Source organism: Podarcis vaucheri (genome assembly GCF_965113315.1).
Source record: "Podarcis vaucheri genome assembly, chromosome: 10".
Classification (NCBI taxonomy): Eukaryota; Metazoa; Chordata; class Lepidosauria; order Squamata; family Lacertidae; genus Podarcis; species Podarcis vaucheri.
The window spans coordinates 23,670,548-23,694,501 of record NC_138748.1 but is presented as its reverse complement, the minus strand read 5'-3'; the positions used below and the strand labels follow the sequence as shown (position 1 = coordinate 23,694,501).

General features: G+C 39.9%; 1 protein-coding gene across 9 annotated transcripts in view; it reads right to left on the bottom strand.

The window, feature by feature from the left end:
- Positions 1–23,954, bottom strand: part of CNTN1 (contactin 1) — a 166,190-nt gene that overhangs the window by 77,923 nt on the left and 64,313 nt on the right. Inside the window, exon 1 of one of the 9 annotated variants that reach the window (XM_082239552.1) lies at positions 16,055–16,458. The exons of the other annotated variants lie outside the window; for them this stretch is intronic. The gene's annotated coding sequence lies outside the window, so the exon portion shown is untranslated. Of the gene's footprint in view, positions 1–16,054; positions 16,459–23,954 lie in introns of those variants that run through there. 9 annotated transcript variants of the gene reach the window in all.

The window sequence follows — 23,954 nt, the reverse complement described above, 5'->3', positions numbered from 1 at the left end:
CCAATGCTGTTGATCAACTGCTAAGTAAATCATATTAGAAACAACTGGTGTTTCTGGAATACTATCAGGATTCTGTTTACCATAACAATGCAGAGCACTCTGAGTGAGAAGATTAGCTCCTTAATAATATCTCTGGAATTATAGCATCTACTTTAAGAAATTAAAGGGTAGAAAAAATAGGATGATATAGAAAGAAAGTTATCAGATATTATTTATGCTTTTATACTTTGTGTAAATAAAATATAAATGAACTATAGCAGGGTTATCCTGTTACAAAATTATTTGTGATGCATAGAATCCACTTTTAAATTATGAAAGATGCATGAAAACTGATATAATCTCAGCTTCCTTTTTATTATATTGTATAATCATAATTGAAAGCATAATGATTATTTGCTCTGCACTTGTTTATGAACTACTGCTACTCAAACTACATTCTCAAAAAATAAATCAACAAATATGCTCCTCAAAAATAGAAAGCATTATGGAAGAAAATAATGTTTTCTGTTTCAATTAGATCAGGCTTCCTCAACCTCAGTCCTCCAGATGTTTTTGGCCTACAACTCCCATGATCCCTAGCTAGCAGGACCAGTGGTCAGGGATGATGGGAATTGTAGTCTCAAAACATCCGGAGGGCCGAGGTTGAGGAAGCCTGAATTAGATATTCATTTAGCCTTTAATTATGCAAAGCAAAGCAATGGAATGTCAGGATCCCTTCCAGTTCTTTTTGTTATAAAATGGCTCAGCTTATCTGCTAGCGAACTGTTCTACTCTGGCCTGTGCTTTTTGCAACACTTTAGGATTACATTTGTTAAACTATGGAGAGTTCTGTAGGGGAACCTGCCTAGGGCAGAGGACTGGACTTAATGGCTTTCTGGACCCGAGTGTACTGTTTGCTTAGTCCATTTGACTTCCAGAATACAAAGACAACTACATGCTTTAAGCGTGTTTTGAATCCAGTCAGTGGAGTGTACAAATTATCCTTGCAAGTCTGAAAAGCAAAGATACAACAAAAAGAGCAATGACTGCAGAGCATTGTCCCAGGATAGTCCTTATGTAAACTTGGTGGCCACTGGATGTCACTGTAGCAAAGAAAGTATGCTTCAACACACACACAAACTTACTAGGCTGAAAAGATTCAAATAGCAAAGTTCCTGCTTTACTGTATTTCTTAAAAGTGTGTGTGTGTGCGGGGGGATGCTGTAAGTTTCACCTTCGTATGCAATTTTTAAAAGCATTTTCAGTTTCATATTTCCCATTTCCTCTCCCTTTGGGCACTGGAGGCAGGGGAAATTGGTTTCACAGGAGGAAATTGGTGGGGTTTCAGTATGGTTAATGTTGCCATCTCAAATTGGCTGTAGATAATTTATTACCTTCCACACATATGTCTCAAGGGGTGTATAAGAGACTACACTTTAAAACAGCACAGAAAACAACAACAACAACCTGAAATCTAAGTGCTGTAAGATTAAGAACAGTGCCAATATATTGGGTCTAAAATACAAATAAGTAGCTATATTACAATTGCAACTTTAGATTTAATATTGTTTTCTGAATTCTCTTTGCCCAATAAGTAATCCTAATCTAAAGCATTCAAAGTACTGAGATGAATTTATGTTCTAGTTCACAACAAGTTGGAAAATAGGGGTGCTGGGTTCCTATTGAGGATATTCAGCAAGCTAACATGACAGTGATGTGGGATTGAGGATTGGAGTGATCATTTTGTGATATTATGGCAGCGGACAAAACTGTATTGTAACTTTTGAGTAAATGCTCTTTTAAAAAAGAAAGAAAAGAAAATAGGGGTGTCAGAAGTACTTAAATACCAACAACAGCTATTTGTAGTTATAGATAATTCAGGACTTTCTGATGGTCCACAAGGCAGTCTTTAAACAGCAAAGAGCTCTCTCTAAGGTAGGGAGACAGATGCTTCTCCCAAATGACAGTACTTTTTTCATTTTTGTGTGTGTGATGTGGAAAAAATAATAATTTCTTTCTTTGTTAAGCACCATATCATGTCCAGTCACTTCACGTTGTATAGCATGTGCGAGACAGAGTGGTAGAGAAGTACAATGCAAGGGCAAAACGTTAATATTTATCCGTAAGGCTATAATGCTATTTTGTAATCATACTTGCAAGTGGATAAGCTATTCGTCATCTTTGTGACATAATGTACGTTGAATAACCAAAGATTAAAATCCAGGATATTTTGGTAAATATGTTCCTTGACTCTTATAATGCATTTAGTAACAGTAAACACTATATCAAAAGACAACTACGTTTCACTGTCTTTAAACTTCACAATTTAAAGATGAGGCCACAAGCTTCGCTTTACATTAACCTGTGACTAACACTATTCTCATTTGTATTGATGGACTAAGTGGTCATAAAAGGGAGTAGAAACTGAGAATTTGAGTTACGGTTCTGTGCACTATAACTGGAAATTGAGTCTCGGTGCAATCAGTGTGATGTAAAGCAAGTGTGTTCATGGTCAGTGTGCTACTTACAATTTACAGCAGGGATGGGAACTCCTGGAAGTTGTGATTTTAACTCCCATCAGCCCCAGCTACCATGACCAATGGTCACGTATGATGGGCACTCTAGTCCAGCAATACCTGGGGGAAGTGTTATTTTTCTAGAAAAAGAGGTGCTGGAACTCACCATGAATGCCTCCCTTGTTCTCTTATAATGGCAATGGCGCCCACCTGAGAGGTGCTGGAATTGAGTTTTGGAGAGTTCCGGCTGAAAAAAGCTCTGTCATAATTTTCCCATCCCTAATGTACAGACAGACAGTTCTATGTGGGGTTCAGTGTTTCATGTTGCATATTCAGTCAATAGTTTTATACCCCCCCACCCTTGAATAAGGGCTTGCAACAATATTATGCAAAAAACTATCACTACAATAAATTGTTAGTATAGTGGTACCTCGGGTTAAGAACCACTTTAGCTAATGGGGCCTCCTGCTGCCGCTGCGCCGCCACTGCACAATTTCTGTTCTCATCCTGAGGCAAAGTTCTTAACCCGAGGTACTATTTCTGGGTTAGCGGAGTCTGTAACCTGAAGCATCTGTAAACAGAAGCGTCTGTAACCCAAGGTACCACTGCAGTAGTAGTAGCAGTAGTAGACAACCAATGAGAGTTAGAAAATCATTGTAATAATGTGGTAAGCAATAGTCATGTCTCATTTCCTTGAGGGTTCTGGAGAAAGTATTTTTGTCTCTCCTATGTTGCATTTTCCTGTTTGGAATGATCTTGCTGCCTGTAGAGGGATTCAAGCACACAAACCTCTGGCCACTGGCAAGGAACCTAGTAAGGAAGCCTCTTTCTTGCATATGGTTAGGCCATATCAAGTCATGTGACAAGGCTTGCAAAAGCGTCTGTGCCAGGCTTGCTTTGTAGTTCTGGGTGACAGAACATAGTAAGCTTACTGCCATACATTGACAAAACTGACAGCTTCGCTTTGTGTTCCAGTTTTGCTTTACCTTCCTGACACCTTACCAACTTGGTAGATTTTCTTACTCATAGCTGAAATTTTAAAATGCAGTACGTGTCAATTGTCTGCTCTCCAGTTGCTAATGCAGCAAATCACAAGAGACACTATCTGAGCAATTAGCAATTACCAGCTCCTATATTATAGTCAAATGAAATTGTAAAAAAAAAGCAATGAAGAAATGGTGGTGCTTCAGCCACCACAAGTATATATGGAAATCTCCACTTCGTTCACAATGGGACCTTCTGAAGATATGACATCTCGAAGTCATCTCTACAACAGTGAACCCGAGTCAGATTTACGAAACAGAAAAGTACTATCCAAAACATTATCCTTCACACTTTTGCGTTAGAGACCAGGCTGCATGCAAAAACTCCATTAAGTACAAAGTTGCAAGATAAAAGTTTCTTCACAATGAATACACACTGTGAAGTGACTACATCAACTGATGAAACTAAGATTTGCTTCTGTACAGTGTCAGGATGAGAGACCACCAGCAAAATATATGCAAGTTGTTCTCTACCTCCTAGAGGAGAGTATGGTATACTATAACAAATAGTTATAATCATTTATCCAAATTGTTTTTGTTTTCAAAAAGATCCCAGTCATGCAGAGTTTAGCTTGAGGCTTTAACAGTACTTCACCACACTGAATTTTTGGTCTGACTCAGCTATGCATGCCTTTATGCAGTATTCCTCCTAGTAAGCTTTTGTACTCCAGAGGGCTGCTGATAGAGTGGCAATGCCCACAAAAAAGGAGAAAAGGATGTGTTATGAAGAAATTAAATGGAAAACAGAAAAAATATTATTTGAGTTGATGAACTTGAATGCAATTCAACTGTAAGAGGTAAGCAATCACATATTGCCCTGCTTATTACTGTTTATTTTCTACTAGCTATTCATTGTCCTATTATTATAATCTAAATGTGTTTCTCTGCCATAAAGTAATGCTGTTATTGATGCTTAATAAAGTTTAAATGCCATGTAAATTTGTTTTCCAGTGGCAACATAGATAGGTTACACAACCTTTCATTCACATGACCTTTGATTCAGAGGACCTGGTGACAACTTGAAATTGTTGCCTGCATTGGCTCCCTATCTTTGCCATGCACAGGATCCAGCTACAACGGAACCTTTGCTCTTGAACACCTTGGTAATTGAACATTTCAGTTCCTGAACAACAAAAACCCGGAAGTAAGTGTTTCCTACATTTTTCAGAAGCCTAATGTCTGCTGCAGTTCTCGGCTATTGTTTCCAGGGCGCCTGCACCAATTGGAAGCCGTGCCTTGGTTTTTGAACGTTTCGGAAGTCAAACGGACTTCTGGAACAGATTATATTTGAGAACCAAGGTACCACTGTATTATTGTTTTGAACAGCATTACATTGTCTCACATACTGTATTTTTCGCTCTATAACACGCACCCGACCATAACACGCACATAGTTTTTATAGGAGGAAAATCCGTAGGCATGCCACCCGTAGGCATTCCCTCCATAACACGCACAGACATTTCCCCTTACTTTTCAGGAGGAAAAAAGTGAGTGTTATGGTGCAAAAAATACGGTAATTTCAGAGGGATCCAGAAGAAACTCTTTCTCATCTACACCCTTTTATGACCTGGATTAATTGGAAAGGTCCACTGTGTGGGCTAGACTACTACTGGGAGAAAGAAAAACATTCTTTGACCGAACCATTATTTTATATAAAAAAAACTACCAAAGTCACATGAGGCCCCAAACACATGGAAGCTGTGCCCATGCCACTTTAGTTTACAAGTGAACTTGTTTGTCATTTACCATATTTTTTAGTAAAACATGACTCCTATTAATATGCTGCTGCTACCTCATCAACAACAGAATTCTAGTTTTAGATACAAAGTACATACATTTATTTCCCTGCCTACGCATTAGGTTTTTCCACCTTTCTTTTTTAAAGAACAAAACTAAAACATGCCAGCAATGTTTAGGTTTGCTTCACATTATGAAGAGAATTTCTGTGTGAGGTAAGCCTCAGGGGACTACTGACTTCAGTCTCAGTGATAGGTGCAGCCAAATGTGTAATGTACCACAAAGCAGCTTATGTGTTGTATTTTCACAAAAGACAGAAGCTGGTATGTAAAGTCAGTTTTGATAGGCAATTTCTTAGAAAGAATGACTCTGGACAAGCAGAAAACATAAACAGAATATTCTAGCCAGAGCCAGTCTACAGATGAGGTGGGTTGGAGCAGCCACCTCAGGTGGCAGAAATGCAAGAGTTGGCTCCCGCTCCCATCCCACTGCTTCTGTCACCACCAAAGAAGCTCCACTTTGCCACTGGTCTCTCCCCGCCCCTAGGGGCCAAGGGAAACCAGGACCAAAGTTATTTGAAATGCCCCTGTCAGGTGCTGGTGTGGTTGCTCGAGAGCAAACAGGCAAGACCCCAACCTGTCTTTTCCAGACTTTATTATCTGTACAAACTATTTACAGTGCAGAGCATCACAAGTCCATGTCAGCTCAGTCACTAGCAGAATCTGGGAGTGGGCAGTCCTTATACCTTCCCCAGCATAACAGTTGTGTGACCCTGTCCTTCTCCTCCCCTCTCTGCGCCCAAACCTACTGCGCAGAGTGGGCGCTGGCAAAGGGGGACTTGCCTCCCCTCCGCTTTGCTCAGGCTCAGTGTTGAGGCTCTCAGTGGACCCGCAAATCCACAATGGTAACTTTACAAAACAAAACAAAAAAAAATCTTTTAAAGTTAATAAAGTGTCAACATTGGAAATCTAAAATGCAAAGGCACTGGCATTTTTAATTATGAGTACAATCTTCAATCTGTTTAAATTGATAGGCTAATGAACTAAAGCCTTAGTTGATTAAAACTGGTGGTAGCCATTTTTAACTGGTAAAAGGGAAAGTGGAAAGACTGCTTGATAAGGGCATATGCTTTATTATTCTGTGCAGTGTATCAGAAAATGAGAAAAGATTGCACTCTCATCTAACAATGAACAGTAACAAATCTGACATTTCATGCTTCTTGAAATATTCTCAGAAAAGCACCTACACTGAGGTTTTGATAACATGCAAATTCATTTAAATTAGTTAAAGCAACTGATTAAGTCTGTCATCAAATCAGTCAGGAATCTTCTTATCAATGTGTGTTTTTTTCATGTCTTGAAATAATTTCTACTGTCTCATTCTTGGGCTATTATTATTTCAACAGCTTTACATCAGTACGTGCTATTTTTAAAAATCAAACTCCACTCTTAGCATCACAATAATTACACTAAATTCCAATAGCTTCTGATTAAAATCAGATTTCCATGCAGTAGAGTTTTTTGAGGTACAGATAACTGTTTATGCCATCATGACAATTTAATGCCACATTTCCTCTTTGGAGAAAAATGAAGTGTTAGTAGATCAAACCACATTATTATCTGCTCTAGTAAAGCCTGTAGAATGGAAACAAAAATGAGACATGGATTCCTGTAAAGCATCTTGAGTTGTGCTGAGACTTACAGGAAGAGAAGGCCACCAGAATTGTAATTAAATTAGGCTCTGATTTTAATAGCTGAACATACATGGAGTTGTTATACAAGCACAGTCTAAACATATGGTAGCTTCCCTTTTTCTGCCTTCCATTTTTAGCCACATTCACACCTAATGCTAAATCATCATTTAACACTATGTACAACTTAGGAAGATCTGAAGCAAAGTCTCAGGGTCTTGTGGTCTATGCTCTCACATGGCCAGACCCTACCAGTGCTTAGTTCACTTCTTCTCACTGGAAAAGAAGGTACAACTACTTGAGGCCTGCTTATTCACACTTAACTTGAAGTTAAGGATAAATGCCACTGGGTGACAGAGGAAAGGAGCGACTACCTCTTTCTTCTCCCAAAAGGAAAGCTGTGCCTAACCTGGTCGAAATAGAAGAAATGACGTAAGAAGGGAGCTGCAGCCCAAGATAGGAAAAGAGCTGGTAAGGGAACACCTAGCTACTTTAAATGAATTCAAATATCCAGGGCCTGATGAGCTGCACCAAGGGTACTAAAGGAGCTTGCAGATCTCAAAACTTCTGTCTATAATCTTGTATAATTTTGGGAAAACAGGTGAGGTCCCTGTGAACTGGAGATGGGTAAATGTTTTCCCCATCTTCAAAAGGGAGGGAGAAGACCCAGGTAACTCCCAATTGGTCAGTTTGATGTCAATACCAGGAAAGGTCCTAGGACAGGTAATTAAATAGTTGGTCTGTGACCACTTAGAAAAGGATGCTGTGATTACCAAGACCCAGCATGGGTAACAAGGGGTGAGGTGATCCCCTGGGTCTGTTACACTGTTTTAGAATATCTCAAGAGTGGGATTGTTAAGAGAGTGGGTAACTGAGGGAAAGTGCCCCTCACTCATGAGCCAGGGTATTAATCTGTGAAGGAAGCTGTGTTGTGTTAAAAGTATTTAACTGTCATAACTAAGTAACAGAAGCTGAAGCATAACAACTAATTTTGAGTAAAGAGAGGTTGAGAGAAGCCGTGACTATAACACTGTGCCTAGGCCTGAGACATCTTACGGTGAGTTAAAGTAAGTAAGTTAACTTCTACCCAAAAGAATGCATTTCCTGACACACTTTGTGACACACACAAACTTCTTTTTGTTTAATAAAACTTTTCTTCTTTTTCAATCATTTTCTGCCTGAGACTCTAATCACTAAGTTTTCACTCGCACAAGTCCCCCACATGATAGCCCATGATAAATTGTGATACTTGGTGTAATTGGTGTGCAGTGAGGTGTGTGTGCTAATAATTAATTGGTGCCAGTTAGCGGGGTGAGTCCACCACACTGTTAATTGGTGGTAAGCGGTGGATCCACTACACGAGGTCTGAACTGGCAGCACTAACTCAGAAAGAGTTCTTGGAGCCACGGTTGGATAGCTGAACGAAAGCATAAACTCTGTGTGTTTTGATTTCCAAGCTAGTGGGAAAATTCTTCTTACGGGTCTAACCTTACTCTTCTGGCAAGCACATTGGTCAAAAAAAGAGCATGAGGCATACAGAATGCAAACTTGCTTCTTCTAACAGTTTTTACATTCTGAAAATCCAAACAATATATCCAAGAACATGAAAAGTCAGCATTAAACAGCAACTAATAAATTCCTTACTGGCCTTGGCCCCATTCTGGACAGTTCCTGATTATTACAAATCTGAGATAACCCAGAAATGTTATATATTTACAGTGCTATAGGGATCAAGTAAAAGTATCCTTTGTCAGGTGTATGAGATTGCAACAGATGCTGCATGAAGAAAATATTGTGAAAAGTCACCTTGAAAAGGACTGAAACACAGCATTTATCTTCAGGAGAGAGGGTAAATGAGGGAACGAGATGACGTTTGCTGCACACAGAGAGGAATGGTCGGAAGAATGTTCTTTTTATGCTTGTCTCTATTTTTAAACCCATATTGCCATTTTTAACTCACCCATCTTTAGGGTGGGTGAGCAAGTTTTAGCAGGCCTTTACTTTACTTATTTAAATTGGCACATGCAACAGATTAGTCTGTCACCGAAAATCAGCAACTCCAGGTCAGAGATTGAAGGTTAACTTATTTGTAAGTGTCAATCCTGAAGATATCAGCATGAGAAAAGTTAAAAGAAAGGGCACCCTAGCTTAATTCCTTTAGTCTAGGGCAGGGGTCTGCAACCCGCGGCTCCAGAGCCGCATGTGGCTCTTTTACACCTTTGCCGCGGCTCCAGGGCGGATACTAGCGAGGGGAGGAGGCGCATTGTGCGCCCCGACACTCCCCACTGTGGCGGGCGCTGTACTGGCTGTGACGTCGCATGGGGGCGGTGCGTGCGTTAGTCACGCACCGTCCCGACGTCACCTTCCCAGTTTTGCGGTTCCCAGGTTTTTTTTCTTCGGAAAGGGGTCCAAGTGGCTCTTTTTGTCTTAAAGGTTGCAGACCCCTGGTCTAGGGTAACACATTTTTCTCATTTTTCTCATTTTTCTCACATTGGTTTTGGGAGCAGCTCTGACTCTGATGACCATAATCTTGATTTTTCAGCTCAGGCTTGATACCAGTTTGTCAACAGATTATTTCTGGCTGCCATCATCATTCAGATAGGCCCTTCCTACAGAAATAGTAAGAAAGGGATTTTCTTTGCCATATGGACTAGTATTATCTCAGACACACCTACCCTTCCCTTCAATGCAAAGTGAAGGAATGCTAATTAAACACTCCAGGTGTAAATTAATGCACCCTTGATGTTTTATTTTTACATTTTCGCTCAGGCATAAAATAACGAGCCACGTTTTCTTCATTCACAAGAATCAAGACTTTCAATCTAATTCCTATGCAAATATGATGTTGCATTGGAATGAGTCCTTCACCATTTCTAAATTCTGAAACATGAATATTCTGAATACTCAGAGAGTTGCATCTGAACTACCTTCTTTGCTACATCCCCAAATGAATAGCTTATTTGGGAAATGCCTGCAGGTGCAACTGCCCAATCTCCACAAGTTTTTATTTTTGGCTATATTGCAGGCTCCTCTTGTGAAATGCAGCATCACAGCATGAACATTCCACTTTTAGCAATACTAATGAACTGTAAAAAAAACCCCACATACATAATACATACAATTATATGCAAGGGATTAAGGCATGAATTCTTACTTAGTATTCATTACGTATAATGAGGTAGCCTTAAATAATCTAAGATTAATTTACCCCATGCAAGCCCTATTTCCAAAGAAAAGTAGCACGTGATCATTATAAAAACCAAGAGCATTTCATTACATTCTAAGCATAGCAACCGGACACAATTAAAATTGTGTTATCTGATTTAAGGTAGGAAATGAAGTGCACTTCGAAGATTAGACCGCTGTGTATTGCATAGCTGTGTTGCAGTGTTTGAGCAGAGGTATAATATGAGCTGTATAGACACCAGGACTCCTAGATGGTGTTTGGCAGGATGGTTGGGAAGGGAAAATAAAGTTAGCATTCAGGGCTGAAGGCAGCCCTGTTTAGGGAAGTTTTTAATGTTTAATGCTGTACTGTGTTTTTAATATTCGGTTGGGAGCCGCCCGGAGTGGGAAACCCAGCCTGATGGGCAGGGTATAAATAATAAATTATCATTATCATTATTATAGTTTCAGGCCGGCTTTATTTATTTGATTTTTAAACCTACTAGTCACTCTTCATTCAAAGCATCTATAAGCAACTTACATGGGGGAAAATATACAGTGGTACCTCGGGTTAAGTACTTAATTCGTTCTGGAGGTCTGTACTTAACCTGAAACTGTTCTTAACCTGAAGCATCACTTTAGCTAATGGGGCCTCCCACTGCCGCTGTGCCGTCGGAGCACAATTTCTGTTCTCATCCTGAAGCAAAGTTCTTAACCTGAAGCAATATTTCTGGGTTAGCATAGTCTGACCTGAAACGTATGTAACCTGAAGCGAATGTAACCCGAGGTACCACTGTATACGTAAATATAGTGAGGGGAAAGTTACATACAACATCCATATTCTTTACAACCTATTGGAAAACAGAAACAAAAAAAAATCTTCCACATTATAGTGACAGAAAACATTAGCAGCACACTAACGATAAACAAAACAATACTCCCACCCACTAACCAGCAGATAAAAATAGAAACTTGACAGCAACACTCCCCTACCTAGCACAAGAATCATTCGCACCAGCATGTTAACATTTATTTATTGCAGTATTCCTAAACAACCAAGCCACTGAAAAAATATAAAGGCAGTGTACAATGTAAACAGTAAAACATCATAAAAATGACCACCAGTGAATTCAACAGTCCTTGTTTAACACCATAAGGGAGTTAAAAGAAAAGCACTATGTTTGTTTCAATATTATTTCCATCAAAGGAGTCCAATACTAGAAGAAGCTAAACTCCAGCTGTTGTTTCACTACAATTCCCATCATCCCTGACCAATAGAGGTGTTGGCTGGGGATGATAAGAGCTGAAGCGATGGACATCTGTTTCCTTGTGTCTGCTTTATGAAATGGTCTGTCTCCCTCACAATGGAGACTTGGATCCAAAAGGAGGTCTTGAGCCAGTAGCTCACTGCTCAGAATGATGTATTTAGTTATTAGTTTACAATTTAATAAATAAATGTATGTTTCATTCTAACACTGTGCCTCATTGGCACTAGTACATCTAACAAAAATCTTAACAAAAACTGAATACCCAACAGAGATACAGAGTTGTTGTTTGCATTAAAAAATTGCACCAAAAAATTGCACCATTTTCTATCATGATAATGAACTTGCAGGCCCCGCTAACCTTCAGGCCCAGGAAAAGTGTCTCTTCACCCCCTGCAGATTTTCCACAATGGAGTCTCCTTAAAGTCCCATTTAGATACTTCATTTTTGTTCTGACTTGTAGAAGCCAGTTGGTTCAAAACCCCTTGGACTTGGGCCCACCATTGTTCTGACTTGTAGAAGCCAGCTGGTCCAAAACCCCTTGGACTTGGGCCCACCATCTGCTGTTGATACTACATGACCACACTTCAACCAGTGTGATCAGCAGAGTATGCATGACTCCAGCAGAGTCTTCCAGCAGAATATCAGAGTTCTTCTGCTTTCCAGTAGTTTAAGTTCCCAGTTCAGAAAACTCCTTTCCTACTCAGTTCAGTTTAGAGTATAAAGCATTCATTGTCTCATGGCACAAGCCAAGCAAAAACACACTAGGTACGTAAACTTCAAGAGACGCTGGTACATCATGAACTTATCTGCGATAATACAGTTCTTCCGGTCTTAGAAGTAAACCTTGTAAGGATACATGCAGCCTTGGCTTTGTATTTGCCTCTGCATATACACATATTCCTTAGAGAAAGGGAGGGTAGATGAGACATTTAGCCAGCATGCTATATCTAAACCAGGCATCAGCAAACGTTTTCAGCAGGGGGCTGGTCCACTGTCCCTCAGACCTGGGGGTGGGGCGGACAGTATTTTGAAAAAAAATAAATGAACGAATTTCTATGCCCACAAATAACACAGAGATGCATTTTAAATAAAAGGACACATTCTACTCATGTAAAAACTCATGATTCCTGGACCGTCTGCAGGCCAGATTTAGAAGGTGATTGGGGTGAATTTGGCCCCTGGGCCTTAGTTTGCCTACCCAAGCTCTAAACATAATCGAGATGTGGGGTGTGGGCTGCTCAAGGCATGGACCAAGCACTTTCCCCCAAAATTAAACCAACAATTTTATGTATTGCTTATCACTTTTTTCTTTCTTCTATTCCTGAAATAGTCTCTAGTTACTCTGCTTCAGTTTGGCAGCAAAAAGGATTATAGGCACAGAACATCACCAAGAAATGGGGAATGTATGTTCAGATGGTTTCTGAATTTGTCTTAGTCAGGGGAAAATCCATTGCACACAGCTGGTATCTGCTCAGGCCTTTCCTACCGACATATTTTCAGTCATGTCCATTGTGTTGGCCAAGTATCTTTCAACATGGCCCCAATTTCCCACATGTCATTTCCTGATAGGCTACCCAGCTAGGAAAGCTTTAAGTATGGGCCATCCTTTAGCTATTACCTATGGTTTATATTACCTCCCCTTGGAAAACACTTGGAAAACACTGAAAAACTGCATTATGACCCAGAACTGTCAGTTTTTTGCCCAAATGCAAGTCTGTGGGGGGAAAAGATGACAAAAGCAGCAAACAGTTTAACTAATATGTTCCCCTTTATTTACTATTATTGTGTCAGCACTGTGTAGTCATGTTACTTTAGTTTGCCCAACAGGATGACGTCTTTTCACTTAACATTTGAAGATAACACAGCCAGGGGAGTGTTAGAAACCACCACTTTTAATTTAAGATACTCTTTAAGCTGGTGAGAATTTCTTGGGCTTACCTTCTTCCACACATTTCTCCCCTACTCCCTTTCTCTGTAAACAATTCTCATTTCACTGCAAGAGCTGCTGAATAATATATTGCCAGCAGGCAAGCAAGCATTGCCTGAAATGATCTCAGTGACTCAGCATAGAAGAGGCCTTCAAAACACAAGCAAGTAATTCTTTTTCACAAAAGCTGCATGTCACCAACCTCTCAAGTGGCTCAAAAACCCAATGTGGAAAAGAGACAAATGAACACATTATCTAAAGGTTATATTCATCAATATGGCCAAGTTGCGATATTAATTAAAGCAAGGCAGAACAAGTCCCAGACTTGGGTTCTCTTACAGAATCCTGACTGCAACTACCATAAAGCCATTGCTCTGCTTATTAGGGACTATGTAGGGCATAACATGATGTGAAATATTCATTTTTATGGAGAAATTCTCCATAAAATGTACTGATTAATAAAAATATATAATCTGTATTTCTACAGATCTGTACGCAGCTTACCCCTGGAAACTTCTTAATGACACAGCATAGTTTTAGAACATGTAAATTAAAAGAAGAAAGTACTCCAGAGCATGTGCAACAAAGTGTAGGAGATGACTCAACCAGGAATCAGAGTTTTTATCAGAAGAAGGTGGAGGTAGAGGAGAAAGGCTGTATTTCTGCTATCTTTTTAATGGAAGAAGAGCTCTACTTGGCAAGAAACTTCATATTGGGGGCGGGGAGAAGATCTGTCAGAGATAAACCCAAAGATGTGCCTCTGTGCAAAAGAGTGCACAGCAGCATTGCTGTTAATAGAAAATGCTCAACGTTGAACATACAGTACTGGGTTTGAGAAAGTGGTGAAATATGAGACAAGTAGTTGGATATGTAAAACTGGATAAGGGGAGGATTTAGGGGTTGAGGGGCAGAACCAAATGCCATTAGCATATAGGCAACACTGGAAGCCATGGGATCTGACTATTATTATTATTTATTAAATTGGATCTCAGGGCGGTTCACAATTTAAAATTGATAAGGTCACCCTTGGCAATGTGTAGAGGCAAACCAAGAGAGAGATGAACCAATTCCCCCTATGGAATCACTGAATAAGTGATCATACTGGCAGGAAGAGTATAAGTTAAGGGCACAAATACTGAAATCTAGGGCATGAAAGCAATCGAGCAGGCGAGAGTCATCAGTTGTATCAAAGGTGGTAGAGAGGACAAGGATGATGGAGATACTTTTGGATAGATACATTTGGAAGGGGAAATAGAGGTTCTTATGAATAACTTCCATTGGAGTGCAGAAGTAGAAACCATGTTGGATAAACTGGGAAAGAGAAAGTCAGTGGGGCAGAAATAATAAAAAAAGCATCCTCCAGAAATTTGAAGGCAACAGGTAGAGGAGAACACAGGCAGAAGTTGGAGCTGCAGGGTGATTTTTAATTTCTCAAGGTATTTAAAGCTTTTTTTATTATGAGTGAAATAATGGTGCATTTGCATACATTTAGGGAAGAGCTAGATGAGAGTTTTGATTTATGATGCGGATAGGAATAATAATGACACAGCTAATGCCAACCAGGAGATGGGATAAGACAAATTCTTATTTTGTTGCCACCACTTTGGGAGGTGACAAATTTAGAAGCAGACTATAAATTCTTAAATAAATATTATTTATTATTCAAACCCAATGACCAGGTATCTAACAACAGTGTAAACAAACATCCCAGTAATTCAGATCACACAACAGAAAATACACAAATTTATTAGTTGTCATAATAGCCTTTTTTAAAAAAACTAACTACATGTCAAGATAGGAAACATTTCCATCTTTTAAATGGTAAATACATATTTCTATGCATGATAGATTATTGAGTACTGAAATATCAGTCTAGGTCATTCCCTTGCTAATCCTACAAATTCAATTATATATAAATAAATGGTTTTGAAAAATACAGCTGCCTTTTAATAGTTGTTATAAAGAGCAATATAAATGGATCTATGAATTATTCCCATCTACTAGCAAACACATCACATCACTGTGTTATAATTATCATATGTGCTATTGTCATGCAATACTGTAGCAGACAATTTCATACCTATTTCATATTTCTTCCAAAGAATGCAAAGAATCCACCAGAAAGAGATATATCATGCTTTAAAATCATCAGTCAAAGCTATTTATTCTGAACCAGTTCAAACATACGCATTCCTTTCATGCTATTCTGTTCAGACTTTTAGCCAGTTCGAACATCATTGCAAGCCATTTTGACAGCAGATTCTCAGAGCTCACCTAGTGTCTACACTAAAAGCATAAAATACAGCAGTACAGGCACTGCTACTGAAATCATGATATGCCAATGTCATTATCCTGCATGGGTTAGTGATGAGTAGATCATTTTTCCCTATTGATTTTGCTCTACAGGACTGCCCCTCCCCATGATACAGTCATCAACAGCAAACACAGACTGACTATAAACACATATTTTAGAAAGAAAGAGGCAGAGTGCCACACTGCAGTCACCATTCCGAAGCCTATAGCATAATAAGCCATTTTCAGAAAGTAACCCAGTCCTTCACATTCACAAACAATAGCTGTCTGAAAAACCTGACTCTGCATTCTGATACAGAGATCTGATCTGAAAGAGCGTTGCAAACCCTGCCTCACCACAAGCCAGTATCAGCACATTCTACCTTTCTAAATTGTCATATTTTGTAGGGATATAAACATATATATGTATATATTACCTTAGATGAAGACTTCCCTTTTGCCTTTTTGTCCATCACAAGTATCTCAAGTTTATATTTTTAAATGCACACACAAGGGTTGCACCAATAAACTTCAAGCATCCTCTCCTGCGGCAGAAAGCATATTAAAAAGAGAGAGGGAGAGAGAGGGGAGATTTCAAGCTGTGACCTCAGAGCAAAGAACAGCCGTTATCTCTCTGCCAACCTTCTGTAGAAAACAGACGAGACAGCAGGGAAACTGGCTTTCTTGATGGCTGCAACACTTTCAAATCAAGCATTCTGCACACTGTAAGCTCAAGGATTTATATCTTCTTAAACAGGCCGGTCCCACATAGCCTTGCCCTGTGCTCCTGGCAATATGAAGCATTTCACTGCAGTCACTTTCTGGAAAAAGATCATCCCATCATGTTGAGATCTTTGCCTCTCAGCACAGAGACTAAAACAATGGGCACAATATGCATAATACGCTCACTAAAATATCCGGTGCACTTCCTGCAGGCAGCATTGCAGCCAGTAATGGGAATATATTGATCAGCTCACTAAAATAATCAAGATGAGGCACTGACTCACTGCAGCAAACAGTTGTTCCACCCAGACTCAGATGCAGATCCAGTTTTCTATCCCAACAGCATCCTTATGGAAATGAGAGACCAACATGCATGGAATGGTATATTTATATTTTCGCCTCACCATCTGGGATCTATTACTCTCTCTTTCAGAGGAAAAAGTGCTGATCAACTGCTTTCTGCTGCTCCCACTTTGTTTATTCCAAGTACTGACTCTAAACTACACAAGATATATGTATGATTCAATAATGAAAGCCTCACAGTTTAACATGTGTTAAGGGCTTTCCATGTTCACTCATGCTTCAGAATTACAGCTGTTAAGGGCCATGATGATGATGATGATGATGATAATAATAATAATAATAATAATAATAATAATAATAATAATTTATTTATACCCCGCCCATCTGGCTGAGTTTCCCCAGCCACTCTGGGCAGCTCCCAATCAGTGTTAAAAACAGTACAGCGTTACATATTAAAAACTTCCCTGAACAGGGCTGCCTTAAGATGTCTTCTGAATGTCAGGTAATTATTTATCTCTTTGACATCTGATGGGAGGGAGTTCCACAGGGCAGGCGCCACTACCGAGAAGGCCCTCTGTCTGGTTCCCTGTAGCCTCACTTCTCGCAATGAGGGAACTGCCAGAAGGCCCTCGGTGCTGGATCTCAGTGTCCGGGCTGAACAATGGGGATGGAGACGCTCCTTTAGGTATACAGGACCATAATAGAAGCATTATGCAGGCAATATAGGTATGGCATAGTTGGTATGGAATATGTATTGGTATGGTATGCTGTTAGATCCAACTTTTCTGCTGAGAGATGGACCTAAATCCCAAATTTGTTCAGTCACTGAAACAGCCACAAAATATTAACAGAAGCTATCATTTCTAACTATAGGCTAGAGAATCACCTCCTCTCCTCCATATTTCTGATCATAAATATGGAATGCAATTCATCCAATTCACCCTTAACATAGGCCAAAGACTATGGCCCTATAATTCCCTTGTCCAATGTCACAGCATAGTAGCCTCCAGGAAGCACAAAACATTGTCATAAACATCAAGCGATATTTTGTTTTATATTTCAAACCTTTCAGGAATACTTCACGGTAATGAGTTGCCCTTTCACTGAATATTTTGAAAACCACCTTAAACTATTCCTTTTCCCATCAGACTGACAGTAACTAGTGAAAGATCAGTCGTGTTTTATCCCTCTTTTGTTTCTAAATATTCCACTCCCAGCAATTCACCTTGAAAGAGAACAGAAGATCATAGCCCTTACATATATTCATTTGGGGTAGATTATAGTTTGGGATGGGATTCTAAGAGTGTATATTCTTTGTAAAACATGGTTTGTAATGGTGTTTCATATATTTCTGAAAAGCCACCAGATCATCATCATGAGACTGATCATTATGCAAGATGATGAAGGAACTTACTTCTCTTCCAGTTCAGTTCAACCGACTACTAAAATGAGTGGTATGAAAAAGAGAACAAATATATTATTGGGAACACAGGAAGCTGTTCAGAATTGTCTACACTGACAACTTTCCAAGATTTCAGGCTGGGTTCTCTGCCAGTTTTACCTGAAGATGTTGGGGATTGAACCAAGACCCTTTGGCACGCAAAGCAGATTCCACACTGAGCTATCACCCATTCTTTTACAAGTAAGAGTGGCAAGAGTATGGGAAGAATAGAGGTGGTATGGAGGGAACAATCCATCACACCTTCACACCAAACCTTCTTGATGGTAAACTTCAATGTCTTTATATAAACCTGGCACTTCAGCAACAGAGCCCATGTATTTCCCTATAAATCATACAACAAACTACAGCTTTAAATGATGACCAAAAGATTCATATCATTATGTCTCTAGAGCCATACATGAAATCCTCCTATATAGTGGGGTAGGACAGCTGAAAATAATGCCAATATATTTCACTTATGGCAACCAATGTACCCCTTTGGTTTCAGATAGTACATGGGTAGATGAGTCTAAAAAGTCTGAGACACAAATTTTCATGTGGCTCATGTGACACAAATTTTCATGTGGCTCTAGTGGCTCATTTACCAGAAGTAATGTATTTAGCGTTAACTCTGGAAGTGCTTACTCGATTCTGACCAAACTAAGCCTCCTAGGGCACAACAAACATCAGGAGGTTTAGTTGGGTCAGAATTTAGTACATTACTTCTGGTAAATGAGCCACCATAGTTGCTGGAGGGCTATACTATCTGAAACCAAAAGGATGCATTGGTTGACAAATATATATATATAATCAGCTCCCCTACCCGACTAGTAAGCCCTAGGAAGGCAGGCAAACTAATGCCAGTGTACCGGAAGAAGCAAAGATCAGCTAACCAGTGTCAAAGCAATGATTATTCAACATCAACTTCATTGGACTGGTCATGTTGTGCAGATGCCTGATTATCGTCTTCCAAAGCAATTACTCTATTCCAAACTTAAAAATGGAAAGTGTAATGCTAGTGGTCAACAAAAGAAGTTTAAAGACTCTCTCAAGGCAAAAAAATGTAGCATAAACACTGACAACATTTGCAAGTGCTCCAGTTGGAGAACAGCCTTTACCAACGGTGTCATGGACTTTGAAGATGCTTGAACTCAAGACGAAAGAGAGAAACGTGCTAAGAGGAAGGCACGTTCGGCAAACCCTCACCGTGATCAACTAGTTGTTTTGGACAACAACCTGTGCTGCCTAGGACTGATGGAAGTTGCAGCCTGAAAGATCTGGAAGGCACCTGGTTGGCAAAAGGCTGTCTTAAATTAGAAGCTATGTGTAATGCGAAGAAAAATCAATTCTGATTTTCTCCACAGTATTTACTTAGAGACCCTTTTATAAATGATATCAAAAATCCTATACTCCCTAGCAGAAAATTGCAGCAGGGAGGACAGTCTATCTTGAGTCGGTTGAGGAGGAAGAGAAAACTACAAATTCAGTGTTCCCAAACACAAAATAAAGCTCCTGTGCATTATTAAGAGATACTACCTAAAATGGATATCACCACAAAAGCCAATAGGTTTCCATTTTAATAATGCTTACAGGTAAATTGGGACAACCACAAAATTACTGCAAAAGTAAAATATACCCAACGCAACCTTAAAAAATGAGTAAGACAGTAGCCAATTGTGTTTTAAGATTCAATATTTATGCTTTTCTTCTCTGAAATCAGTTACAGATAGGTAGCCGTGTTGGTCTGCCATAGTCAAAAAAAAAAAATCCTTCCAGTAGCACCTTAAAGACCAACTAAGTTAGTTCTTGGTATGAGCTTTCGTGTGCATGCACACTTATCTGAAGAAGTGTGCATGCACACGAAAGTTCATACCAAGAACTAACTTAGTTGGTCTTTAAGGTGCTACTGGAAGGATTTTTTTTATTTTCTCTGAAATCATTTGCCTTGTTTGACAGACTCCTATTTTGACTTAAAGAGGGGGAAATGCTGCATTTGTCCACTGCTAGGTTTTTTTTATTTTTTGACTAAAGCAATTTTAGATAAATGTTACTAGAATTGCACTAAATAGTATCTAGTAAAAAAAGGGGAAAAACCCAAGCAAACAAAATACATGAAAACTAGAATGAAGGAATGTCGCACATTCCAATAGTAGTTTTTAAAAAGATGCTCAAATGGCAATTAATCACAATCGCTCCACTTGTTGGTACAATGAGAAACAGCAACTGCTCCTTATCAACTAAATGCAGTATGACAGCAACAGCTTCCTGTCAGCTAAACACAGCATGATGTGTATAAAATATAAGAGATGTCTCAGAAAATGCAGGTCAATTAGTGAGTTGCAAATACCATAATATTGGTTTTGACACAGAATACCCATCCTTTATTATTGGAGAACCAAAATCAAAATGGGCATTGTGAAATAAACTTTTTAAAATTGAGGTTTATCTTTTTGTTTTTAAAGGGAGGTTCTTGTTAAATTAAAACATTAGGAGCATGTAGCTATTTTGCATTGAAGGAAAACTTTTCCTTCTTCGCAACTTGACTTTTATTCCCCCCCTCCTTTATTTTATTCCCCCTGTTAATTACCGGTAGTTGGTTCCTACTATGTATAAAAGCACACTATTCTCTGTCTTCTTGAGATTGGTTGTTCCTTTTTGTCTTTTATATTTATAAATAAACAGACCTTGTAAAAATACTAACAAAATTTATCCAGTAGTCTATGCTTGCAAGGAACCTAATCAAGGAATTTGGACTGTAGAAGATCTCACATCTGCATTGTTTCTGCACAACAGCCAGATTTCAACTACATTTATGAAAGTTTACCATCCAAATTTATCTTCAGTTATTGGGCTGCTGAATCATTAGCAACCCACCTTTCTCCAGTTTTTGAGTTGGACTTCGTTCCTACTGCTATGCCTGCACTTCACCACACTTTTTGAGATCCTATATTCGTTTGTCCCCCTACTAGAAGATTACAGATTCATATTAGTGCATTAATTATTATTTTTTAAAAATACAACATAACAATGAATCTTAATATGGAGAGTTTGGGGTCATATGTGTTTATATAAGTATTGGTAAGGTGAAAGAGAAGACACAAATCAAAAACTGTACCAAATATGCATGAGGCAAAGTGAAGCAATTTGTCTCTGGTGGCAGACCTGACCCCCCTCCACCCCCCCCATTGTTACAATGCTGCGAGCCCTGCCAGGGCTTCACCTGTGCCATCAGCACAGTGCCATTACCCTCACCACTGCGCCTGCTACACCCTTGCTATTGTGTCATGGCAACAGTTGGGCGCAGCTTCAGGCCAGGTGCAGCTGTGATGGTTGGGTTGGTAGGAGACACACACAATGGCAGGGGCAGGGAGTGGGTAAGACCCATATCAGTGAAGTGGGGCAGCATTGGGGGGGGTCACTTCCTGGCCACTTGCAAAAATAATATTAGAAACTCTACAAGTCAAATGCAGAGTAGAGCCCATCCTATAGGATCTGGTCTAGCATTCCACCCCAACACAGTTTCTTACTACAGTGGTACCTCAGGTTACAGACGCTTCAGGTTACAGACTCCGCTAACCCAGAAATAGTACCTCGGGTTAAGAACTTTGCTTCAGGATGAGAACAGAAATCGCGCTGTGGCAGTGTGGCGGCAGCGGAAGGCCCCATTAGCTAAAGTGGTACCTCGGGTTAAGAACAGTTTCAGACCTCCAGAACAAATTAAGTTCTTAACCCGAGGTACCACTGTATAAAGGTAAAGGTAAAGGTACCCCTGCCCGAACGGGCCAGTCTTGACAGACTGTGGGGTTTGTGCGCCCATCTCACTCTATAGGCCGGGGGCCAGCGCTGTCCAGAGACACTTCCGGGTCACGTGGCCAGCGTGACAAAGCTGCATCTGGCGAGCCAGCGCAGCACACGGAACGCCGTTTACCTTCCCGCTGGTAAGCGGTACCTATTTATCTACTTGCACCCGGGAGTGCTTTCGAACTGCTAGGTTGGCAGGCGCTGGGACCGAGCAGCGGGAGCGCACCCCACCGCGGGGATTCGAACCGCCGACCTTTCGATCGGCAAGCCCTAGGCGCTGAGGCTTTTACCCACAGCGCCACCCGCGTCCCTTACCACTGTATAGCATTTACATATCAGAGAGCCAAGTTTATATATACACATTGCAAACCTGAATTGAAACGTTTCTGTTCTTATGAACATGATTCGCTGAAAGCATCATGTGATCGGTGGAGAGGAGCTAAAAAATATGCATGCTTTGAGATTTTACATGTTTAACCATCACAGAATGATAAATATAAGTACAGTATAGCCTTTCACTATCAGTGGTCAGTTAGATGAAAATACTAAAACTAAATGAACCGCAGAAAGACTACTTCAGAAAGACTTAATTTCAGATAAGCAGAATACAATTATCTGGTATACAGAGTGATATCTGGCATAAATCAGTGACATCATTACATCCTCCCTTCAAAGCAAAGAAGACCGGCGCCAAAGTAAAGGGAAATTATTGGGCTTTCGTAGACTGCAAATAGATGCGGGAGTCTGAATCCTTTTGAATGTTCAAGGGTACAAGACTATTAAATATTATGGCATGCCGGGAAACCTGCTGCAAATAGCATCCAGAGAAATGAACCAAATTTATTTATTATTTATTTGTGAATTAACAAGGGGCTCCAGCATGTTGCCATGAGTCTGACACCAGGTTCTGATGGTATATTGATGCATAAAACCCTATGTTAATTTCCCACATTTGCCCCTCCTGTATAAGAATGGCACTCAAGCAGTAAAATCTTTGCATATACAGATAGGAAGCAGAGCTGCTAGCTTGCCTGTAGAAGTTGAAAGCAATTGTGAGACATGAAAAGGCTGTTTCCACCCCCCGCCCCAATATTCTGCATAGAAACAGAATGTACCAGAAAATAGGTCTGCCGTCTTAAATTCCTAGGAGGAAGTGCAGAATATAAATATGATCGACTTAGTTTCTGCATGAGAAGAAAATGTCCAAAACACCTCAAAGACACAGTGGACCAGAACAGGCTTACCTGGACATCACTATTCTGCTTTCTTAGCAAATGTAAATCATTTGTCTCTCCTAGATTTTAGAAGCAGAATCTAGAGAAGGTTTGTAACAAGATTTCAAAACAGCAAAGTATTTCATCAAAAGATATAAGCATCACTGCTCACATCAAATATGCAGGGTTCTAAATCTCACTGGGCCCTTCCATGAGCAAATACGGCTCCCAGGTTCAGACATTTGTCCTCTACAAGCTGGGAAAGTGGCAGGGATGGTGACAGAGGGTGGAGCTTAGCATGCCAACTCTCACTCATTTTACATGAAATCAGATAGCAGAATGCTGAAACAAGGCTATAATCTATTCAGCAGGTGGCACTGAACATAATTGTATCTGAGGAGTCAGGAGTTTCCTGTTACTGTTCTTGTTGAAGATTAGTAATTACCTATCTCCCTGGCTGGTGTGTCTTCTGAGTCTTCCATGACACCTGCTGGATGTTCATCAAGAAGTCAATCAGAATACCATCTATGTAAAGTAGCAGGGATTATGCTTTCTGAATTCTCCTTTGCTGCACATCCCACTATCCAAAGCTTTCTTTATTTGTCCTCTCTTAAACAAGCAGTTCTGATCTTGTCTTCTTTCTCTTCGCACAAAAGACACATATTTCACAACCCTACGGCTGAACCCTCACTATGCTCCACAAAAGTTCTGTTGGCCTCTCTGGGATGTTTGTGCTTGGAACTGTGGTTTCTCAGGGCAATGGCACAGCTTTCCCAGTCAGTAGCCATGAGCTGCCTCATTTGGAACCTGCTGCCTTATCTATCAGAAGTGGAGTTTGACAGAATTTCAACTGTA